The sequence below is a fragment of the Lampris incognitus genome, chromosome 6, assembly GCF_029633865.1.
Source record: "Lampris incognitus isolate fLamInc1 chromosome 6, fLamInc1.hap2, whole genome shotgun sequence".
NCBI classification, from domain to species: domain Eukaryota; kingdom Metazoa; phylum Chordata; class Actinopteri; order Lampriformes; family Lampridae; genus Lampris; species Lampris incognitus.
Genome location: NC_079216.1, coordinates 17535844 through 17557751, shown reverse-complemented (window position 1 = coordinate 17557751; position 21908 = coordinate 17535844). Strand labels below are relative to the sequence as shown.

The 21908-nt window shown below is 49.9% G+C and overlaps 3 non-coding genes across 3 annotated transcripts; 2 read left to right on the top strand and 1 right to left on the bottom strand.

The window, feature by feature from the left end:
• The first annotated feature begins 5471 nt into the window (after window positions 1–5471).
• Window positions 5472–5544, top strand: trnak-uuu (transfer RNA lysine (anticodon UUU)). Its single transcript has one exon. It is a non-coding gene; the product is annotated as a tRNA-Lys (tRNA).
• A 426-nt stretch (window positions 5545–5970) lies between these two features.
• trnam-cau (transfer RNA methionine (anticodon CAU)) lies at window positions 5971–6043 on the top strand. Its single transcript has one exon. It is a non-coding gene; the product is annotated as a tRNA-Met (tRNA).
• An 11715-nt stretch (window positions 6044–17758) lies between these two features.
• trnaa-agc (transfer RNA alanine (anticodon AGC)) lies at window positions 17759–17831 on the bottom strand. The gene has a single exon. It is a non-coding gene; the product is annotated as a tRNA-Ala (tRNA).
• Between the last annotated feature and the right edge of the window lie 4077 nt (window positions 17832–21908).

Sequence of the window (21908 nt, the reverse complement as noted above, 5' to 3'; positions counted from 1 at the left end):
GCCAGCGCCTTCCTGGTGGACAGTGTTGTGGATTTTTCAGCCACGGAACAGGGTTGTCATCAAAATGAGGAGAACAAAGAGACATACCGGTGTCTGAACCAAGTTGTGAGCAGTGGTGGGGATGGACATAAGTGAAGCAGCAGTGGAGAATGAGCACCAGCGCGCCCTCCTAAAAGAGCTTGTGGAGAGGAATATGGGGGTGTTCTCACAGCACTCAATGGACTACGGCCACACAAAAACAGTGCAGCACGAAATCCCCCTGGTCGACTCAAAGCCCTTTCGACTCCCGTACCGCAAGATTCCCCCTTCACAGTGGCAGGATGTGAGGAAGTTGCTGACAGAAATGGAAACAGCAGGGGTTATCAGGCCTAGTAAGAGTCCATATGCTTCGCCAGTAGTGATTGTTACCAAGAAAGATGGATCACTAAGATTATGCATCGATTACCGAAGGCTTAACGCCTGCAGCACAAGAGATGCATTTCCACTGCCCAGAATAGAGGAGGCCCTGGAGGCTCTGGGTCAAGCAAAGTATTTCTCAACACTTGATCTCACATCTGGATACTGGCAGGTAGAGGTGGCGGAGCAGGACAAACACAAAACAGCATTCAGTACTCCCATGGGGCTGTTTGAAGCCAACAGAATGCCTTTCGGCCTTCAAAACGCTCCGTCCACCTTCCAGAGACTCATGACCTGCTGCTTTGGCGATCTGAACTTCACCCATCTCCTGATCTACCTTGATGATCTGATCATATTCTTTAAAACCTTTGATGAGCATCTGGAGAGGCTGCAGCTGGTGTTCGATCGACTGAAGGAGCATGGCTTGAAGTTGAAGCCTTCCAAATGTCAGCTTGTGAGAAAGGAGGTGCACTACTTGGGTCACCTGGTGTCTGCGGAGGGCATCAGGACAGACCCAGAGAAGATCAGAGAGTCAAGGACTGGGCGAGGCCCACGAATCGTAAAGAGGTGCTTCAGTTCCTGGGATTCACCGGATATTACAGGCGGTTTGTGTGCAGTTACTCCTCCTTAGCCACGCCCCTGTACCGCCTTACCGCTGGTGACCCTAGAAAGAAACGGAGAGGGGGGAAGAAGAGGTTAGTGCCTGACCCGCCCTTTGTCTGGACTGATGAGGGTGGCGAGGCTTTTCAGTCACTGGGAGAAAGATTGACAACTGCTCCAGTGTTAGGCTATCCAGACTACAGCCTACCCTTTCTGCTCCAGACTGACGCCTCGGGGGAGGGGCTTGGTGCTGTATTAGCCCAAGTTCAGGACGGAGTCGAGAGAGTCATAGCTTATGGCAGTAGAGGCTTGAGCCCAGCAGAGACGAGGTATCCTGCACACAAACTAGAGTTCCTCGCTCTGAAATGGGCAGTGACCGACAAGTTCTATGACCATCTATATGGGCGCAAGTTCTCAGTCCAGACAGACAATAACCCCCTCAAGTATGTCATGTCGTCTGCAAAATTGGATGCTACAGGTCAGCGGTGGGTGTCTCGGCTGTCAGCATTTGATTTTGATGTGCAGTATCAAAGGGGACAGAATAATGCGAACGCTGATGCCCTCTCCCGGCTGTCTAACCAGGAGGTCACCCAAGTCCTGCAAACCTGCCCTCAGCTTGTATCAGCCGAAGTACAAAGGTGTGTAGAGGAACAATCTCCCCAACAACTGGAAAGCTCCGCTTCAGAGGGACCTGAGCATCAAGAACCTCTGTCACACACGCTCGGTGAATCCTATCAAGATGTGGGAATGGACTCTCTACCTGCATTGACAAAACAGGAGATTCGTGCAGGGCAAAAAGAGGATGCTGTAATCGGTCCCGTTTTGCACTTTAAAAGTGTGAACCAAAAACCGAGCCGCAGCGAGAGGATTGGTGGTGGCAGGCAGGTTTGCCTTCTCTTAAAAGAGTGGCGGAGGTTATTAGTAAGGGATGGAATAATGTATCGTCAGGTCCAAGACTATCAAAGGAGAGTAGTAAAGCAGCTGGTACTACCAGAGAAATTTCACACATCCGTCAAGACTGCACTTCATGATGACTCAGGGCATTTAGGGTTTGAGAGAACGCTGCAGATGATAAGGGAGAGATTTTACTGGCCTAAGATGTTCCAGGAAATCAAGGCTTGGTGTGAGCAGTGTGAAAGGTGCTGCCTCAGAAAGACTCCAACTGCAGGCCTCAGGGCTCCCCTGGTCAGTATTCACAGCAGCGCTCCTATGGAACTTGTGTGTGTAGACTTTCTGACTCTGGAGAAATCAAAGGGAGGCATAGAAAATGTGCTTATTGTCACTGACCACTTCTCCCGGTACGCCCAGGCCTATCCCACTAAAGACCAAAAAGCCTGTACAGTGGCGAAGGTACTGTGGAAGAACTTTTTCTGTCGGTTTGGATTCCCAGCAAAACTACATGCAGACCAGGGGCGTAATTTTGAAAGTGCTGTGGTGAAAGAGCTGTGTAAGTGTACTGGTGTCACTAAGACACACACAACCCCCTATCACCCCCAGGGTAACGGCACCACCGAAAGGTTCAACCGGACTCTCATGGACATGCTGGGGACACTAGAGCCTCACCTGAAACCCCACTGGCATGAGTATGTGGATGCAATGACACATGCGTATAACTGCACCAAACATGACTCTACCGGGTACACACCGTATTACCTAATGTTTGGTAGACATCCACGACTCCCAGTCGACCTGATTTTTGGGTTTTCTACCACCAAAGAGCCATGTGAGTATAGTGAATATGTCCAGACCCTGCATGACTGTCTGTCGGAAGCTTATACTCAGGCTAACCAGGCCTCACGACATGCAAAAGAGCAGCAGAAAAGGTACTATGATCAAAAGGCAAAGAGTCAAGGTTTCAGCCCAGGGGACAGAGTCTTGGTCAAAATATGTCATGTGGAGGGACGGCAGAAACTGAGAGACAGATGGGAGTCACACCCATACATTGTGGTGAAGAAAATACCCAGTATACCTGTGTATGTGGTCCGAACAGAGGATGGTGAAAAAGAGAGAGTGGTTCACTGCAACCTTCTTACACAGTGTATGTTTCTTCTGGTGGAGCGGGCTGGTGCAGCAACAAGTGCAGGAGTTGAGTCTGACATGGGGGACTGGGAAGTGGATGGCATGGAGGTAATGGGGGAGGAAGCCGAAAAAGTGAGTCAAGGGGGGGAAGGGGACATAAATGTCAGTGACACCAATGTACTTGATGGCCCCAGCCTGAGGAGGAACCCACAGAGAACTCGACGTCCCCCAAAGAAACTGTCTTACGAGTCACAGGTGGTGAGATCAAAAGAGGAACAGCAGAAGATAGAGAGGGGCTGGACATTGTGGCAGAGGGCCATAGCAGAGAGAGTAGCAGGGTACGTATAATCCACGGAAGAAAAAAAAAGTTTTATTAATGGTTTATTTACTTTGATTGCATTTACACATCTACATTTAATATGCAACTCCTGGTATTAATACGTCACTTTCAGTGTGATCTGTTTTAATGTTTAAGCTGATAAGTTTTATTTGTTTTGTTTTGTTTGGTCTGATGGCTGGGACGCCATCAATTAAAGAAGGGGTAGATGTAAGGTAGTAATGTAAATCCGCCACAGGGTGGCACTGTTACGCTGTATGTTCCCCTGGGAATGCCGCAAATGGCGATGTTTGTCCCTTTTGCAACACCGTACCCCTAGTTCTTGTGCCGGGCAAAAGGCTACGTTGATCAAATGTTTTTTTGTTTCTTCTGCCGGAAGGGGAGCAGTGTTACTGGCGGTCTGCATTATCATAAAAATATTGATTTATATCGCACATATTGTCTAACTGTTTATTCTGTGGTGTTAATAGACAAGTTTGCTTATAACCTAGTTAAAGTTTGATGTCGAACATTGTATTTGGCAAGAGAAATGTGACAAAAAAGTGTTGGCTAGCCTGTTGAGCATTAGCATGGCATATAACGCAGGATGCAGTATTATTTGAGCAGATTATCCATGGTTTTTTTGTTTAATTTTATGGGTAATAAGTGCCTTATTTAATTTATAATGGATGACATTTGCTTTGGATTTGCCGTAAGGTAGCATTTTGATATGAGATGTGTTTATTTGCACATTTGAACTTTTTATTTTAATTTTATTGAGAAAGAAAAATGTTTTTTTGTTTCTTCTGCCGGAAGCTGTGAGTATGATGAGGCCAGCGGCCAGCTGATTGATGAGAGGTGAAGTGTAAGCGAGTGCCAATAAAGTGTCCAGGTCTCAGCCACGATCACAAGCCTCCGCCTCCTTCCTTTTCCACGCAAACATCATACTACAACAAACACAACGCAGAGTCCCAGGGCGTGTAGGGAGACGACGGCCGAACGCAAAGTGCGGGTTACATAAGTGTGTTCAAATGTCTTTTTCTAGCTGTGCTCTCCATTTAGGTATGTTGCCTCTCTTAGAGAGGCTTGTCCACACGTCAACAAGAGGGGTTTCATTCCATTAAGTTAGAGGCGATTGGCATTTGAGATACCTTACAGCCTCGGCTTCATAGTCATCTCATTGGCATCGGCGACAGTGCTAGCAATAGCTTGGCCACATCCGCAAATGAAGCTTGGTTTATCTCGGTCTCGCAGGATAGGAGTGCTCACCTGCACCAGCTGCCGGCTGTGTGGCCTGGTTTGAGTCACCCCTCCTCAGTGCACAGTTCGTTTTTCTGGTTTGCATGTCCTCTCAGGCAACACTAAACAAAACACGCTAGTAATAGGCGATTCTATTACCTACTACATCAAAACTAGCATGACCTACTGATGTTTGCTTTTACCTGGGGCCAGAGCTACGGACGCTGAAGGCAATCTTCGTCTGCTGGCATCACATTGGCATAAGCAGCAGATAGAGGCACAACACCGTCAGATCAGAAACTACAGCGTTTTGTGTTTGGTTTTTTTTTCATGTGAGCACCAACGATGATAAGATGAAACAATCTTAGGTCACAAAGAAAAACATAGCCAAAACGTATTATCTTGCCAGAAAGATGAGTCCACATGGATTCATTATATCTGCTCCCCTATCTTTGAGGAATAACGATGACTGCTATCACCGGTTACATATGCTGAATTTCTGTTTTGCTCCGTTTAATACTAAGCAAGGATTCTTGATTTTAGATATATGGTTTTCTTTCTGGGATCCACAATGGAAATCTATGGGGGTGTCTTGATGGGGGTGAATGGTGAGATTTATCTGTGTCTCTTTTTTGTTTCCTGAATCTGTATGTGCAAGTTCCCAATTTGAAACTTGCCGAAACATTCAAATTAAATGAACAAAAGAAAAAAAATTCACATTGACTTTTTCCTCGTCTGAATCGAGGGTCAAAGAAAAGGGGCATTGTACATTGCAGAAAATGTAACTGTGACTTTAAAGCCCTCTGGGACTAGATTATAATTTAGGGTTATACAGATAAAATTGACATGAGAAACACTTGGGCAAGCATGACTTTCTTGGGCGCTTAAGACAGAAGGAAGGTCCTGAGTAGCTCAGACGGAAGAGCATCAGACTTTTAATCTGAGGGACCAGGGTTCAAGTCCCTGTTCAGGCGTCTGTTTCGCGCTTCAGAAAAAACCTCATCACCTGAAGTGCTGCTGCTCAAGAGTTTATTTGTAAAAGTATGCACAGGTGCTAGTGTCCTGAAGAACTGCTACTCAAACAACTCCAATCAATTATGGAGGTGCTGGTGTCCCGATGAACCGCTACTCAAGCGACTGCAGTTGAATGTGGTGCACATAGAGGAGCAGCGGAAACAAAGTGACTTGGTTGTCTCGCGAAGTCTGCTGAAAAAGGGACCCACAGACTTTCTCAACCTTAATGTGAGACTTAATATGAGTGCATGTTATTTTTCACAATTTACAGCGGTTGGGAAATTCCTGGCTTTTAGCTGATTTAACAAGATGGCGCTTGGAGACGTTGTTTAATTAGCACACAGTTTTTCACTTGTTGTGAGACTGTACCTAATCATAGGGCCCTAGCCTCGTTGGCGCAGTAGGCAGCGCGTCAGTCTCATAATCTGAAGGTCGTGAGTTCAACCCTCACACGGGGCACAAAGTTTTGATATTTCACTGTAGATTTGTGTCATGAACTCTTATCTTCAGATTGCCGATCAAGCCAAATCTCCAAATCCCTTCATCGTTGTTCATTTCAGTGTTGTAGAAATACACTAACGATGCTGTTATGTCTGCACACATCGACAGTGCTGCATTTGATTTGGTGCTGTTCTATTGTGCTGGGATCGATTGGTGATGCCTGCGGGTGTTGCAAGTGTAGGTGCATATAAATAACAGACAGAGTCGGGCTGTGTCGCTTAGTAACATGTATTCACCGGCTGTGCCCATAACGCAACTGAGGCATGTTACACAGGGCAAGTATACATCAATCAGTGCCCCCAGGGGGAGCTGTTGGCTGCATAACATTACCCTACAACATCTCCCTTCCTTTCGTAGAATACAATACCAAATAATATAATGGATAGTATTAGCCATTAGAACATTAGTGCTCATATCCCAATATTAAATAGTGCAATGGAAATAGTGCATCAAGAAGGAACAGCAAGTCAATATCAACCAAAACCTCTGCAGAACAATAACGACAAAATGGTAGCATCAGAACATCCACAAGACTACTGAATAAGAACATTAGAAGTGAACATCAGTTTTTGTTTCGTTTTTTTTTTTTTATGTCCACTGTCCAGTGTGTGTGTGTGAGCGTGTGTGTGTCAATCTCAGTACAGTGTATGACCTAGAGGTCAAGTCTTTCTGGAGGCTTAATCTGCCTCCCGCTCCGGGAGAAGGCCCGGCCCTGTAACTCACGGCATGGTGTGGTCACAGCCTGTGGGGGAGATGGCGGCGACCTCGGGGCTGACGACCTTGGAGACATTACAGGGCTGCTGACGACTTCCTCCATGCTGCCCCCGCCCACATGGCCCCCTTCAGCTGCACACGCGCCCACAGGCTGCTCCGGTGGCCATTCTGTGTGGGCTGACGGCTGTGGAGGGGCAACCTCTGCTGGTCGGAGATCAACCCTGTTGCGACGGTACGTGGTTCCCTCCACGTTGACGAGATAGGACCACGGTCCCACCTGCTGCAGGCATACTCCTCTCCTCCATCGGCCTGTCCTGTCACCCGGGATTGGTTTCATCCTGACAGGCTGGCCGACGTTTAGCTCTGGCAGATCCCTCGCAGTTCTGTCATATGTCAACTTCGCTGCCTGATGCTTCACCCTCAGCTTGTCTGTGACCCCAGTGATGATCTGAGGTGCTAGTAGCTTTTCGGCCACAGGGAGAAGAGTTCTCAGCCTCCGTGACATCAGCCGTTGTGCTGGGCTGCAGCGCATGTCCTCAGTGGGCGTGTTTCTCCAGTGTAGAAAAGCCTTCCAGGGGTCTTCGTCGGCCCGGTCTGCTTTTCTGCATAGGCCTTTCACAATCTTCCCTGCAGCCTCTGCTTTGCCGTTAGCTTTTGGGTGTCTCGGGGAGGACATGACATGTTCGAAGCCCCACTCCCTCGCAAACGCCCGAAACTCTCCACAATCAAACTGACCTCCGCAGTCGGAAATGACCCGGTCAGGGATACCGTACCGTGCAAACTGCGCCTTGCACCTTCGGATGGTAATTTCTGCCGACAGGTCTGGGAGTAGATCAATCTCCCAGAAGTCTGAATAGTGATCCACCATGAGCAGGAAGTCCTGCCTTGCGTAGCTGAACAAGTCCATGCTCACCAGCTGCCAGGGACGTGTGGGTAGCGGGTGTGACATCATAGTCTCTTTTTGTTGCTCGTGTGCATACTCGTTACACACTGAGCACTGCTGCACATAGTCTTTGATTTCCCCCTGCATATTTGGCCAGTAGAGAGTATCCCGGGCCTGTCTATAACAAGCCTCACCCCCCACGTGGTTGTAGTGCATCCGTTTCAGCATCTCAGGACGCATAGCTTTTGGAATGATGACACGCTGGCTCCTAAAAAACACACCGTTCTGTGCGCTTATTTCATCTCTGATGGCACAGTATTCTCTGATGGCTATGGGGCTCTCCTCTTTGTGTTCTGGCCATCCCTCCAGCACGACCGACTTGAGTGTTTGAAGACACACATCCTCCTCTGTGTGTTTTCGAATCTGTGCGAGGCGTTGGCTGGTGACGCTTAGATTGTCTGCCTGCTGCATGGCTGCCGTGTCGTACTGCACCTGTTGCATGCTGCAGACCATTTCACGTCTGTACTGAGTGTCCGTTCTCTGTGGCGGGGTGGTGGCTCTGCTGAGCGTGTCACTGATGTACATTTCAGGGCCTGGCTTGTACATCACCGTGAGGCAGTAGTTCTGAAGTGTGAGGAGCATGCTTTGAAGGCGCTTTGGTGCACTGAGAAGGGGCTTAGTGAAGATTGACACCAGCGGGCGGTGGTCGGTCTCTGCAGTCACATCACCCCTCCCATATACAGTGCTGCTTGAAAGTATGTGAACCCCTTGAGCAGTTTAGATTTTTCTGTTGTTTTACCATGATTTTCTTATTCTATCATCACCAGTTTTTATGTATGAAATGTCAGATATATGTGCATCAGTTGCATGTACTTGTTTAGTGGGACTTGTTTAAGTAGCCCAAAAACTACATGAAACATGGAATTAGTGTATGTGCAAAAGTAAGTGAACCCCCAGCTGCATTGGTTAAGTCAAGCAGGTAACAGACTCGGGTGAAACACATTTGGGTGCTCAATTAATCATTTAAGCAGACCAATGAAATGAGACATCCTTGGGAAAGGGTTTGGCCTGCACTAATTAAAAGAGAGAGGAAACCAACCAAACCACTGTGGTCCCATACAAATCAACAATGCCGAGAGCAAAGGAGATATCTGAGGACATGAAGAAGAGGGTAGTGATAGCCCATCAGTCTGGGGAGGGATATAAGACCATCTCCAAAAGATTCCAGCTCCATCCATCCACTGTAAGACAAATAATTTACAAATGGAGGGCCTTCAACATGACAGCAACTCTGCCTAGAAGTGGACGCCCATCAAAACTATCACCCAGAAGCACCAGAAAAATAATAAATCAGGTAAAGGCCAACCCACACATCACCTCTAGAGAGTTGCAGACCTCTCTGGTAGCATCTGGGACAAATGTGCATGCATATACAATCAGACGAAAATTGAATAGCCATGACATTCATGGGAGGGTTGCTAGAAGGAAGCCTCTGCTCTCAAAAAAGAACAAAGCTGCCCATTTCAACTTTGCCAGAGAGCACTTGGACAAACCAGAGACCTTCTGGAAGTCCATTCTCTGAACGGCCGAGTCCAAAATAGAATTATTTGGTCACAATCAAAACCAACATGTTTGGAGAAAAGCCAACACTGCATAAGAAGAAAAGAACCTCCTCCCAACAATGAAGCATGGTGGTGGAAATGTGAAGGTCTGGGGCTGCTTTTCTGCTTCTGGACCTGGACGACTCCATATTATCCAAGGAACCATGAATTCTCCGGCATATCAACAAATTCTTGACCAGAATCTCCTGCCATCAGTCAGGGAGTTGAAGCTGGGACGAAAATGGATTGTGCAACAAGACAATGACCCAAAGCATTCCAGCAAAACTACAAAGGAATGGCTTCAGAGAAAGAGGATTCGTACTCTGGATAGGCCCAGTCAAAATCCGGGTCTTAATCCAGTTGAAATGTTGTGGTGAGCCCTGAAGAAGTTGGTACATACCAGATGTCCCTCCAACCTCTCTCAACTGGCTGAGTTCTGCAAGGAGGAGTGGGCAAAAATCCCCATAAGCAGATGCGAGAGACTGGTTAGTGGTTACAGAAGACGTTTGGTTGAAGTAATGGCTGCAAAAGGAGGAACCACAAGCTACTAATACAAGGGTTCACATACTTTTGCACATGTTAAATTTTCAGTTTTTGTGAAATAAACCACCTTTTTTGAATTAAATAATGAAAATATATCTCTTTTTGTGTGTGTGTCCATTATTTGCAAGGTGTGCTTTACAAATTGGGATTTGGATGTATGTGTAATAAGCTTATTTTAATGTTTTTTACAAAAACAGTGACCATGTCTAGAGGGTTCACAAACTTTCAAGCAGCACTGTAGGTAGTAGTGGAAGCGTTGACAAGCGAATACGATGCTCAGGCACTCCTTCTCAATCTGTGCATAGTTTTGCTCCATCTGGTTCAGCGCGCGGGAGGCAAACGCGACCGGCTGTCCCCCCTGAAGCAGGCAGCAGCCCAAACCGGTCTGACTGGAGTCGCTCTGTATGGTGACTGGCTTGCTGACATCATAGTAACGTGGTACTGGCATCGCCGTGACCAGCGTCTTGATTTCTTTCATAGCAGCATCATGTTTGGGCAACCAGTGCCACAGCACACCTTTGTCCAGCAACCTTCTCAGCGGTTCACACACCTCTGACAAGCGGGGCATGAACCTCGATAAATAGTTAACGAAGCGGACACACCGCTGAACGCCTTTTGCATCCGTGGGGTTTGGCATGTCCAGGACTGCCCTGACCTTCTCAGGATCAGCTTTGAGGCCCTCCACCGAGAGTATGTGGCCATGGAAGCGGGCCTCCCTCACACGAAACTGTAGCTTTTTTATGCTCAGCCTCAGCTTCACTTCCCTGCATCTGTCCATCAGAGCAATGAGGTTTGCGTCGTGGTTGCGAACGGCCTCCTCCTCCGTGTCTCCACAGCCGACTATGAGGATGTCATCGGCTATGGGCTCAATTCCTTTCAAACCGGCCAGCAGCTAATGTTGTTTCCTCTGGTACAGCTCTGGTGCGACTGACACGCCAAAAGGGAGCTTCAGCCATCGCTTTCTACCCCACGGCGTCCAGAACGTTGTCATCAAGCTGCTCTCCTCATCAAGGCGACACTGCAAGAATGCGTCGCGCGCATCCACCAGGGTGAAGATACGTGCCTTAGGCAGCTTGTACAGCACGTCATCTAAAGTGGGCATGAGGTAATGGGACCTTTTCAGGGCTCGGTTAAGTGGCTTGGGGTCGATGCAAAGCCTCAATTTGTCTGGCTTCTTCACTACGACCAGATTGCTAATCCAGTCGGTGGGCTGAGTGACTGTGGTTAAGTGTCCATCCTTTTCATATTGGTCCAGCTGCGCCTTAACAGCTGCCTTGAGGGCCACCGGGACATTTCTTGGTGCGCACTGGACAGGGGCCACAGTGCTATCCAACTCGAAGTGAACATCACCCGGCAGTGACTCGACTGGGCTGGTGAACACGTCATTGTAAGTGTTAATGAGACAGCCTTTGGTTGGCTCACCTGTCTTGCAGTGCTCCACAATATTCAGCTCTTCGGGAATGGTGAAGCGTATCAAGCCAAGTCTCTCGCATGTCTCCCCTGAAAGCAAGGGCTTCTGGCTGGTGCGCACGACCTCAAAGTCCAGTCTGTGCGTCTTGCCCCTGATGACACACTGTGTGCTGTACACGCCCATTGAGCTCATCCACTCACTGTTGTAGAGTCTCAGCCTGGTGAGACTTTTCTGAAGAGGCACTCTAGGCGCCAGTCTCATCTTGTCTTTCAAGCTCATTACGTTCCAGGTGGCTCCAGAGTCAAGCTGGTACCTCTGGACCCCTCTGTGCAGTGGCAGGTTTACAAACCACTTTTTCCTTTGAGTGTTCACAGCCCCCATGCTCTCAGCCGTGTACACATCCCTCTCATCGCGGTCGCTGTCCTCCGGGTCCCCTATCGGCGGGTCATCAACAGCGTTCAACTGACGTGCTTGCTGGCCTCTTTTCATGCATACTTTGGCAAAGTGATTAGCAGTGCCACACAAGCGACATGACTTTCCAAATGCGGGGCACAGGTCTCGCCTCCGCCTGTGCGGTGTGCCACGGTACTTGCATTCACCTGTGCCTCTCTGTGGCTGTGCAAGATGTGTTGGTGGGCTCGGATGGCCAGCTGGTAGGTCTCCGTCCTGGTCGCTGTCCATGTGCTACATTGATGCTCTCCGCAGTCACAGAGCTGCTAAGTGACATGGATTTTAACTTATTGTCCAACACCTCCGCTGCACGGCAAATGTCAATAGCTCCCTCCAACTTAAGCTCCTTTTCTCTTAGCATGCGTCGTCTGGCGCCCTCATCAGTTGTTCCAAGAACAAGCCTGTCCCTTATAAGCTCGTCTCTTATAGCTCCATATTCACATGTGGCAGCCTTTTCTCTCAGTCTCGTGACAAAAGCATCCACAGGTTCTCCTTCCTCTTGTTTAAGGTTGCCAAAAACATACCTCTCAAAGATGACGTTTTTGGTAGGTGTGAAGTATTCCCCCAGTTTGTCGAGTATCGCTCCGGCGTCTTTCTGCTCTTCCGCTGTGAGTCCCAGGTTGTGCACGTAAACATGGAGGCATTCCTTCCCCATTAGCCTCCGGAGCGTCGCTGCCTGCACCGGCTTCTCTGCCTTGTCGATCCCGGTCGCAAGCAAATAATCCTCAAACTCTGATAGAAAGGTATCTGTTATGTATGCACACATCGACAGTGCTGCATTTGATTTGGTGCTGTTCTATTGTGCTGGGATCGATTGGTGATGCCTGCGGGCTCTGGGTTGTTTGATCGGGTCTGCCTTTGATGCTGTGTCAGTCTAAATAAAGAATGCCACGGAGAGGTTGTGTCGAGCGACAGCGCTGTGTCCTGACGTGATTTCTAAATACAATATTGGCGACGAGGATGGCTGATATCTCTCTCCCACCACCTGCCCCCTTCCTGGCATTACCTGGCGAGCCTCCGGTACCATGGACTCGCTGGCTACATAGTTTTGAAAATTACATCATCGCCTCAGGGCTCGACGACGTGAGCCAGGCTAGGAACACGGCTCTGTTGCTTCACTGCTTGGGAGCAGAGGGTCATCGTGTGCTCGGGACTCTGGGGAACGTCACAAGCTTTGCCGAAGCTGTGGGACTTATGAGCACCCATTTCGCTGCTCCACAGAGTGCCCTCCTTCGGCGATTTATATTCCGTCAGCGACACCAACTGCCTGGTGAGTCTGTGCGGCAGTACGTAGCTAATTTGCGAGGGCTAGCTAGCTCATGCAAGTTTGGCCCGCTTCAGGACGAGATGGTTCGCGACCAGCTAATCGAACACACCAACAACGCAAAGGTGCGTGACACTCTCCTGCTGGAAAAAGATGATCTGCTGCTGTCCAGAGCAATTACCATCGCACTACAGGTTGAGGGAGCAGCTGAGTGTGCTGCTATGCTAAATACACAGCAAGTGGCCACCTCCAGTCAAGCTGCCAACGACTCCTCCCTCTACTCACGGCTGCCCCTCGGGACGCAACCCAGCCAGAGCGAGGCGGGCGCCGACTCCACTGGGGACGTCTTGCAACTGCAACGACGGCGTTCTCGGCCCCGCCCTCAACAGTCCTGTGGTAACTGTGGGTCTCGGTCTCATGTTTCAAGGGCTCAGAACTGCCCTGCCCGTGGCCAGACATGCCGTAGCTGCGGTAAGCACAATCACTTTGCCAACGTCTGTCGATCTTCCCCGGCTGGGTCAGAGGGCCACACCCCCCAGTCTTCAACCGCCGTCATTCACAAGGTGAGCTCTGCGCCAGTGTCATTCAAATCATGCACAGTCAACATTAATGATGTGTGCATTCCCCTGCTGTTGGACACCGGTGCAAGTGTGTCTCTCCTGAATGTTGATACCTACAGTCAATTTTTCGGTTCACTGCCACTGTCCGCACCCTCAGCTGTCCTCTGTGGGTATGGTGACTCCAAAATCGATCTGGTTGGCTCTCTCCAACTGACTGTCCGCTATGGAACCAAGCTGGTGCCTAATGCAGTTTTTCATGTGGCACGCCGTGGGGCCAACCTGATGGGCCTGGACCTGTTCTCCGCTCTGGGGTTCTCCCTCTTAGACACAAGGGGGGCAGCAATCCTGACTGTCGCCACACCTTGGCAGCAGAAGTGGCCATCGCTGTTTATGGGGCTGGGCTGCCTCTCCGCCTTCACCCATCAACCTCTCCTCAACCCTGCTGTGAAATCTGTCATCCAACCACTGCGCCGCATCCCGTTGGCTCTCCGTGATGGGGTCTCCGCCGAGCTGCAACAACTGCTGGAAGCTGGCATCATTGAACCGGTGGACGCGTCACCTTGGGTCTCAAACCTCGTGGTGGCTAAGAAGAAGTCGGGGGGCCTGCGTGTCTGCGTCGATCTACGTGCAGTAAATAAGGCAGTGGTCCCTGATAAGTATCCACTGCCCACCTCAGAAGAACTCACTGCTCAGTTCTATGGCTCTGAGGTGTTCTCCAAGCTCGACCTCAGACAGGGGTACTTACAGGTGCCCCTCCACCCCAGCAGCCGAAACCTCACAGCCTTTGTGACACATGCAGGAGTGTTTCGCTACACCAGGATGCCTTTCGGTCTCAGCTCCGCCCCTAGCTGCTTCCAGAAAATCATGGTCTCCGTGCTGGCTGGCATACTGGGCGTGGCCATTTATCTGGACGATATAGTGGTACACGGGCCCACCAGTGAAATCCACGACAAGCGCCTTAACATGGTCTTCGCAGCCCTGTCCAAGCACAAGCTAACTCTCAATGCTGAGAAATATGTCCTCTCTGTGCCAGCCATCGACTTCGTGGGGTTCCGGCTGTCAGCGAGCGGTGTAACTCCACTACAATCCAACGTGGACGCCATTCAGGCCATCCCTGAGCCCAGCTCGGCCGCCCAGGTCGCCTCCTTCCTGGGTAGGACAAGTTACTACCTGAGGTTTCTTCCCCAGTACTCTGCGACCACAGCCCCCCTGCGCCAGCTGCTGCGTAAGGACGAGCCATGGGTGTGGTCAAAGGCATGCAGTGACGCTGTGCGTGATCTCAAGACTCAACTGACTTCACCACCAGTGTTGGCTCACTTCAACATCTCCAGCTCCACCTTTGTGACCTGTGACGCATCAGCCACAGCGATAGGGGCCGTGCTGTCTCAAACCCAGAACGGTGTGGAGAAGCCCATTGCCTTCGCCTCCCGTGCCCTCAACCTGACCGAGCAGCGGTACTCCGTGGGTGAGCGTGAGGCGTTAGCCTGTATCTGGGCTTGTGAAAGGTGGCACCTCTACCTCTATGGCCGCTCCTTCACCCTCAGGACAGATCACCAGGCCCTGACAGCGCTGCTGTCCACATCTGGGACAGGCCACAAACCCCTGAGGCTGCACCGCTGGTCTGACCGCCTCCGCCAGTACAACTTCAGCCTGCAGTTCACCCCAGGCAGAGACAATGTTGTCGCCGACCTGCTCTCTCGCTCTGTCTCCACCCCAGCTCCACAGACGGACACTGACTGTGTGGAAAAGGACATTGTCCAAATGCTACACACACCCCTCCAGGCCACTGTCTCTCTGCAGGAGCTGAGGGCAGCCTCCGAACAGGACCCTGTCCTCTCCCAGCTCCGCACCTACATCCAGAACGGCTGGCCTCACAAGGTCCCAGAGGAGCTGGCTGCGTTCGCCCGAGTCAGACAGGAGCTCTCCTGCTGGAACGACACCTGCGTGGCACGTGGGTTTTGCACAGTGGTCCCAGCTGCTCTCCGTGCACGTGTTTTGAATACGGCGCATGAAGGCCACCTGGGCATTGTGAAACTGAAACAGCGCTGCCGAGACCTGGTGTGGTGGCCGGGGATAGACAGAGATATTGAGGCTCTGGTGAAGGATTGTTCTGCCTGCCTTGTGAGTGGCAAGACTGGCCACCAGGCTCCCCCACCCCTGCAACCTCTCGCCTGGCCCTCTCAGCCCTGGGAACACCTGCAGTTGGACATTTGTGGTGAGATCCATGGAGTTCCCCACCACCAACGCTTCATGGTGGTCGCCTACGATCTACACTCAAAATGGCCTGAACTCACCACTTCCGGCACTGTGACCTCACAGATCATCATCGACTTCCTGGACTCTCTTTTCTCTCGCTGGGGCCTCCCAAAGGCCATCACCACTGACAACGGCCCTCAGCTGGTCTCTGCTGAGTTCACTGCTTATCTCGAAAGCAAGGGCATCCGTCATATACGCACTGCGTACTACCACCCCCAGGCCAATGGCGGCGTTGAACGTTTTCACCAGTCACTGAAGAACGGCCTCAGAGCACACATGGCCCAAGGGTGCTCTTTCACGCAGGCCATCCGTCACACTCTGCTACACTATCGGGCCACACAGCACTCGACCACAGGCGTCTCCCCAGCCTCTCTCATGCTAGGCCGGGAACTGTGCATGCCCCTTGACAGGCTCCGCCCCTCCACACCTCAGGCACCTCCCTCTGGGGTCAGAGCCTCAGTCACTCGTCAGCAGACGCGGATGAAGCAACGGTTTGACCAGTCAAAACGAACCAGGGTGCCAGACATCAATGTGTCAGACTGGGTCAGGGTCCGCAGGCCCCACAGGGACAATAAAATGGCTTCATACTGGTCATCTCCTCTCCAAGTCACCCGTCAGCTGGGCCCAGCCACTTACCTCCTCAGCGATGGCACTCGGTGGCACTCCAGTCGTCTACGGAAGGTGTCAGCTCCGCCACACACAGCTGGTGACACAACCATAGCCATTCCCTCAGCATGGCGAGACGCCCCGGGGCTTCATGCAGCTCCTACACGGGCCCCAGACATTTCTGGGCCTCAGCTCCCCCTGCCATCTCCCTCCCCACCTCGGCCTGCCCAGCCTCAGGCCGCCCCGCGACCTGTTCGCACACGTTTACGCCCTGGCCACCTAGAGGACTTTGTGTCAACCTTTCATGTTTGAAATCCTGCCGGGGGGGGGGGGGAATGTTATGTATGCACACATCGACAGTGCTGCATTTGATTTGGTGCTATTCTATTGTGCTGGGATCGATTGGTGATGCCTGCGGGCTCTGGGTTGTTTGATCGGGTCTGCCTTTGATGCTGTGTCAGTCTAAATAAAGAATGCCACGGAGAGGTTGTGTCGAGCGACAGCGCTGTGTCCTGACGTGATTTCTAAATACAATAGTATCCCAGTTGCTGTGAAGATCCCCAGTCATCTTCATGGGCTCCGGCGGCGGAATATTGGAAGCCATCGTCTTGGCTCGATGCTAATGCTAGCAGGCTAACTAAAACTTCTAGCTACGCTTAGTAGAAAAATAAACGCGCACTGTTCAAGCAACGGGCAACGTAAGACTCACGTTGGGTTCCAATACAGCTTCTGACACCATGTTGCAAGTGTAGGTGCATATAAATAACAGACAGAGTCGGGCTGTGTCGCTTAGTAACATGTATTCACCGACTGTGCCCATAACGCAACTGAGGCATGTTACACAGGGCAAGTATACATCAATCAGTGCCCCCAGGGGGAGCTGTTGGCTGCGTAACATTACCCTACAACAGCGGGCTCTACGTTGTTTGATCGGGTCTGCCTGTGATGCTGTGTCAGTCTAAATAAAGAATGCCACGGAGAGGTTGTGTCGAGCAACAGCGCTGTGTCCTGACGTGATTTCTAAATACAATAGATGCTATCCTGATACCTTTACTTCTTCCTGCGTCATCATGCTACAACTCTTTAAAATCAGAGCAAAGCTGCACTGGATAGATAAACTGGATTGGCAGCCCTATACGGAACATACGTCTCACAGGTGCATTTCAGAGTACTGACGTCACCAAATATGGAAACGCAATCATCACAGTTCATTTCAGTGTTGTAGAAATATAGTATGCCTGCTTAACATATGCCTATGTGACACCCTTCTAGAAAACACCAACTGGATTGGCAGCCGTTTCTACTAGTTAAGTCTCACAGTTAAATTGATAATAACTGCAAACGCCTTCCAAATAGAATACAGACAATGCTCAACAATTCCTGGCTGGAGAATGCGGGTATCGATCCCGCTGCCTCTCGCATGCTAAGCGAGCGCTCTACCACTTGAGCTAATTCCCCTAGCTCACAACTTAACAACCTCACACCGTAAAGTGTATTTCACCAGACAGTTGTGTGGAAGAGAGTCTAAACTAGTGTTTGGCATGCCTTGGCAATAAGCTTTCCTTGAAATAGCATACTCATCAAATGAAGCAGAAGTTAGCTTAGCTCGTTACCGTTTACTGCTAACTTACGTAAGTGTGCTCAAATGTCTTTTTCTAGCTGTGCTCTCCACTTAGGTATGTTGCCTCTCTTGGAGAGGCTTGCCACACGTCAGCAAGAGGGGTTTCATTCCATTAAGTTAGAGGCGATTGGCATTTGAGATACCTTACAGCCTCGGCTTCATAGTCATCTCATTGGCATCTGCGACAGTGCTAGCAATAGCTTGGCCACATCCGCAAATGAAGCTTGGTTTATCTCGGTCTCGCAGGATAGGAGTGCTCACCTGCACCAGCTGCCGGCTGTGTGGCCTGGGTTGAGTCACCCCTCCTCAGTGCACAGTTCGTTTTTCTGGTTTGCATGTCCTCTCAGGCAACACTAAACAAAACACGCTAGTAATAGGCGATTCTATTACCTGCTATATCAAAACTAGCATGGCCTACTGATGTTTGCTTTTACCTGGGGCCAGAGCTACGGACGCTGAACGTAATCTTCGGCTGCTGGCATCACATTGGCATAAGCAGTAGATCGAGGCACAACACCCTCAGATCAGAAACTACAGCGTTTTGTGTTTTTTTTTTTTCATATGAGCACCAATGGTGATAAGATGAAACAATCTTAGGTCACAAAGAAAAACATAGCCAAAACGTATTATCTTGCCAGAAAGATGAGTCCACATGGATTCGTTATATCTGCTCCCCTATCTTTGAGGAATAACGATGACTCCTATGATCGGTTACATATGCTGAACTTCTGTTTTGCTCCGTTTAATACTGAGCAAGTATTCTTGGTTTTAGATATATGGTTGTCTTTCTGGGCTCCACAGTGGAAATCTATGGGGGTGTCTTGATGGGGGTGAATGGTGAGATTTATCTGTGTCTCTTTTTTGGTTTTCTGAATCTGTATGTGCAAGTTCCCAATTTGAAACTTGCCGAAACATTCAAATTAAATGAACAAAAGAAAAAAAAATCACATTGACTTTTTCCTCGTCTGAGTCGAGGGTCAAAGAAAAGGGGCATTGTACATTGCACAAAATGTAACTGTGACTTTAAAGCCCTCTGGGACTAGATTATAATTTAGGGTTATACAGATAAAATTGACATGAGAAACACTTGGGCAAGCATGAATTTCTTTGGCGCTTAAGACAGAAGGAAGGGCCTGAATAGCTCAGACGTTTGTGTGTTTTTGTTTTTTTTTCATGTGAGCACCAATGATGATAAGATGAAACAATCTTAGATCACAAAGAAGTAGCTCAGACGGGAGAACATCAGACTTTTAATTTGAGGGTCCAGTGTTCAAGTCTCTGTTCAGGCGTCTGTTTCACGCTTCAAAAAAAATCTCGTCACCTGAAGTGCTGCTGCTCAAGAGTTATTTATAAAATAATGCACAGGTACTAGTGTCCTGATGAACTACTCAGGCCCTTCCTTCCGTCTTAAGCGCCCAAGAAATTCATGCTTGCCTGAGTGTTTCTCATGTCAATTTTATCTGTATAACCCTAAATTATAATCTAGTCCCAGATGGCTTTAAAGTCACAGTTACATTTTGTGCAATGTACAATGCCCCTTTTCAGACGAGGAAAAACTCAATGTGAATTTTTTTTTCTTTTTCATTTAATTTGAATTATTCAGCAAGTTTCAAATTGGGAACTTGCACATGCAGATTCAGAAAACCAAAAAAGAGACACATATAAATCTCACCATTCACCCCCATCAAGACACCCCCATGGATTTCCACTGTGGATCCCAGAAAGAAAACATATATCTAAAACCAAGAATCCTTGCTCAGTATTAAACGGAGCAAAACAGAAGTTCAGCATATGTAACCGATCATAGGAGTCATCGTTATCCCTCAAAGATAGGGGAGCAGATATAATGAATCCATGTGGACTCATCTTTCTGGCAAGATAACTAGTTTTGGCTGTTTTTCTTTGTGACCTAAGATTGTTTCATCTGATCATCATTGGTGCTCACATGAAAAAAAAAACAAACACAAAACTCCTGGTTCTGTAGAGAACCTGGGTTGTATGAGCTACGGAGTAGTGCTATATTTACATATTGCCCTCTGACCTTGCCTCTGGCGACGCTAGGCTCTGAAAATCACCGCTCATGCGACAGCATCCCCTAAGCCCCGCCCACAACTGCACTTGACATGCGTCACCACATCACTCGTCAGTTCGACCCACCAAAGCCTCCTTCAAGGGACCTCAGCAGGCGAGCAGGAAAATATAGCACTACTCCGTAGCTCATAGAACCCAGGTTCTCTACAGAACCAGGAGTTCTATTATCGCTACTCTGTAGTGCTATATTTACATATTGCCCCAACTACGGAGTAGCGGCGGACTAATGCCCCTCGCCTGCGCTGAGGACAATAAGGGGAACAACACCTCACACCCAGTACTCAAATCCCCCCCTTTGACCGGCTAGTATATCGTAGAGGGGAGGCTCGCATAAGGGGGCGGGAAAAAAAGAGAAAAGGGAACGTAACCGTTCGAACTTTCCGTATACATATACACATAGGCTATAGCCTATATATAATATATATATATTTTTTAATTAACTATGTACAAACGTTCGCGCTCCCGACGGGAGACACTTGCGTATGGCCGGAGCGCATTACGCATCAGTGCGCCTCGCTGTGCCAAGCACAGCACCGGTCACTGTCATAGCAGACTGGTCAGTTAAGTAATGATTAATGAACGAATGTGGCGAAGACCACATTGCCGTTGACATAATAGATTCCATCGCCACACCAGCATAGAGAGCCACCGAAGCGGCTGTGTCCCTCGTGGAGTGCGCTTTAAACCTGGGTACTTTTCTACCAGCCCCCACATAGGCTTGGGAGATCCCGGAGCAAATCCAATGAGAAAGCCTCTGGCTAGACAGCGCCTCTCCTTTCCTGCCCGTCGCCCCGTAGCAGACAAGGACCTGTTTAGTCTTTCTGAAAGGACCAGTGCGCTCCAGGTAAACCCGTAGCGCACGAACCGGGGAGAGGAGATGGAGCCTCCTCTCCTTCTCCGAAGAGGGAGAGGGATAAAAGGCCGACAACACCAATGGCACCCGCTGGTAACGCGCGGTGACATGCTTCGGACGAAACGACGGATTCGGGTAGACTATCACCTTTGAACTGTCCGCGGCAAATTCGATGACCTCCGTGGAGAGCGCACAGTTCGCTGACCCTACCCAAAGACACCAGGGCCAGCAGGAGCGCCACCTTGGCCGACAGCCACTTAACGTCAGCCGATTCCAAAGGCTCGAATGGCGCAGAACACAACGCCGACAGAACCAGGGATAAATCCCAAGTGGCCGTGCGGTCGTTCCGAACACCCTGCCTGTTCCTCACCCCCTTGAGGAAGGCCACCATACGGGGGTGAGAGAAGACAGTGTCGCCACCCAGCCTAGGCATAAAGGCTGAGATCGCTGCCAAGTACCCCTTGATCGATTCGTAGGCTAAATTGTCAGTCGATCTCTTGTATTCCAAGAACCCCGCAACGTGGGCCAAGGATGCAGACAGAGGTTCCACGCCCTCTCCCACGCACCACCTAGCAAAAACTCTCCACTTGGAGTCGTATTGCGCTGATGTGCTCGGAGCGCGCGCGGCTTTTATAGTGGCCACCGTGGCCTCATCAAAGCCCTCCTCTCTCAGCCTGGCCCTCTGAGAAGCCAGGCCGCCAGTTGGAACCCCGGTAGAAGGGGCTCCTGTTGGATAATCCCGTCTGCCTGCGTCAGAGCGTCCAGCCACATCGGGAGGAGGAACTGTGGCGCGCGCACCATGGAAACCATGTTCGGAAACCACGGCGCGCCTGGGTTGTTGGGAGCCACCAGGATCACCGACGCGCCCGTGCATCTGATCCGTTCCACCACCGCTGGTATCAGACCCAGAGGGGGAAAAGCATAGAGCAGCTCGCGTGGCCACGGCTCGATGCCCAGCGCATTCACTCCC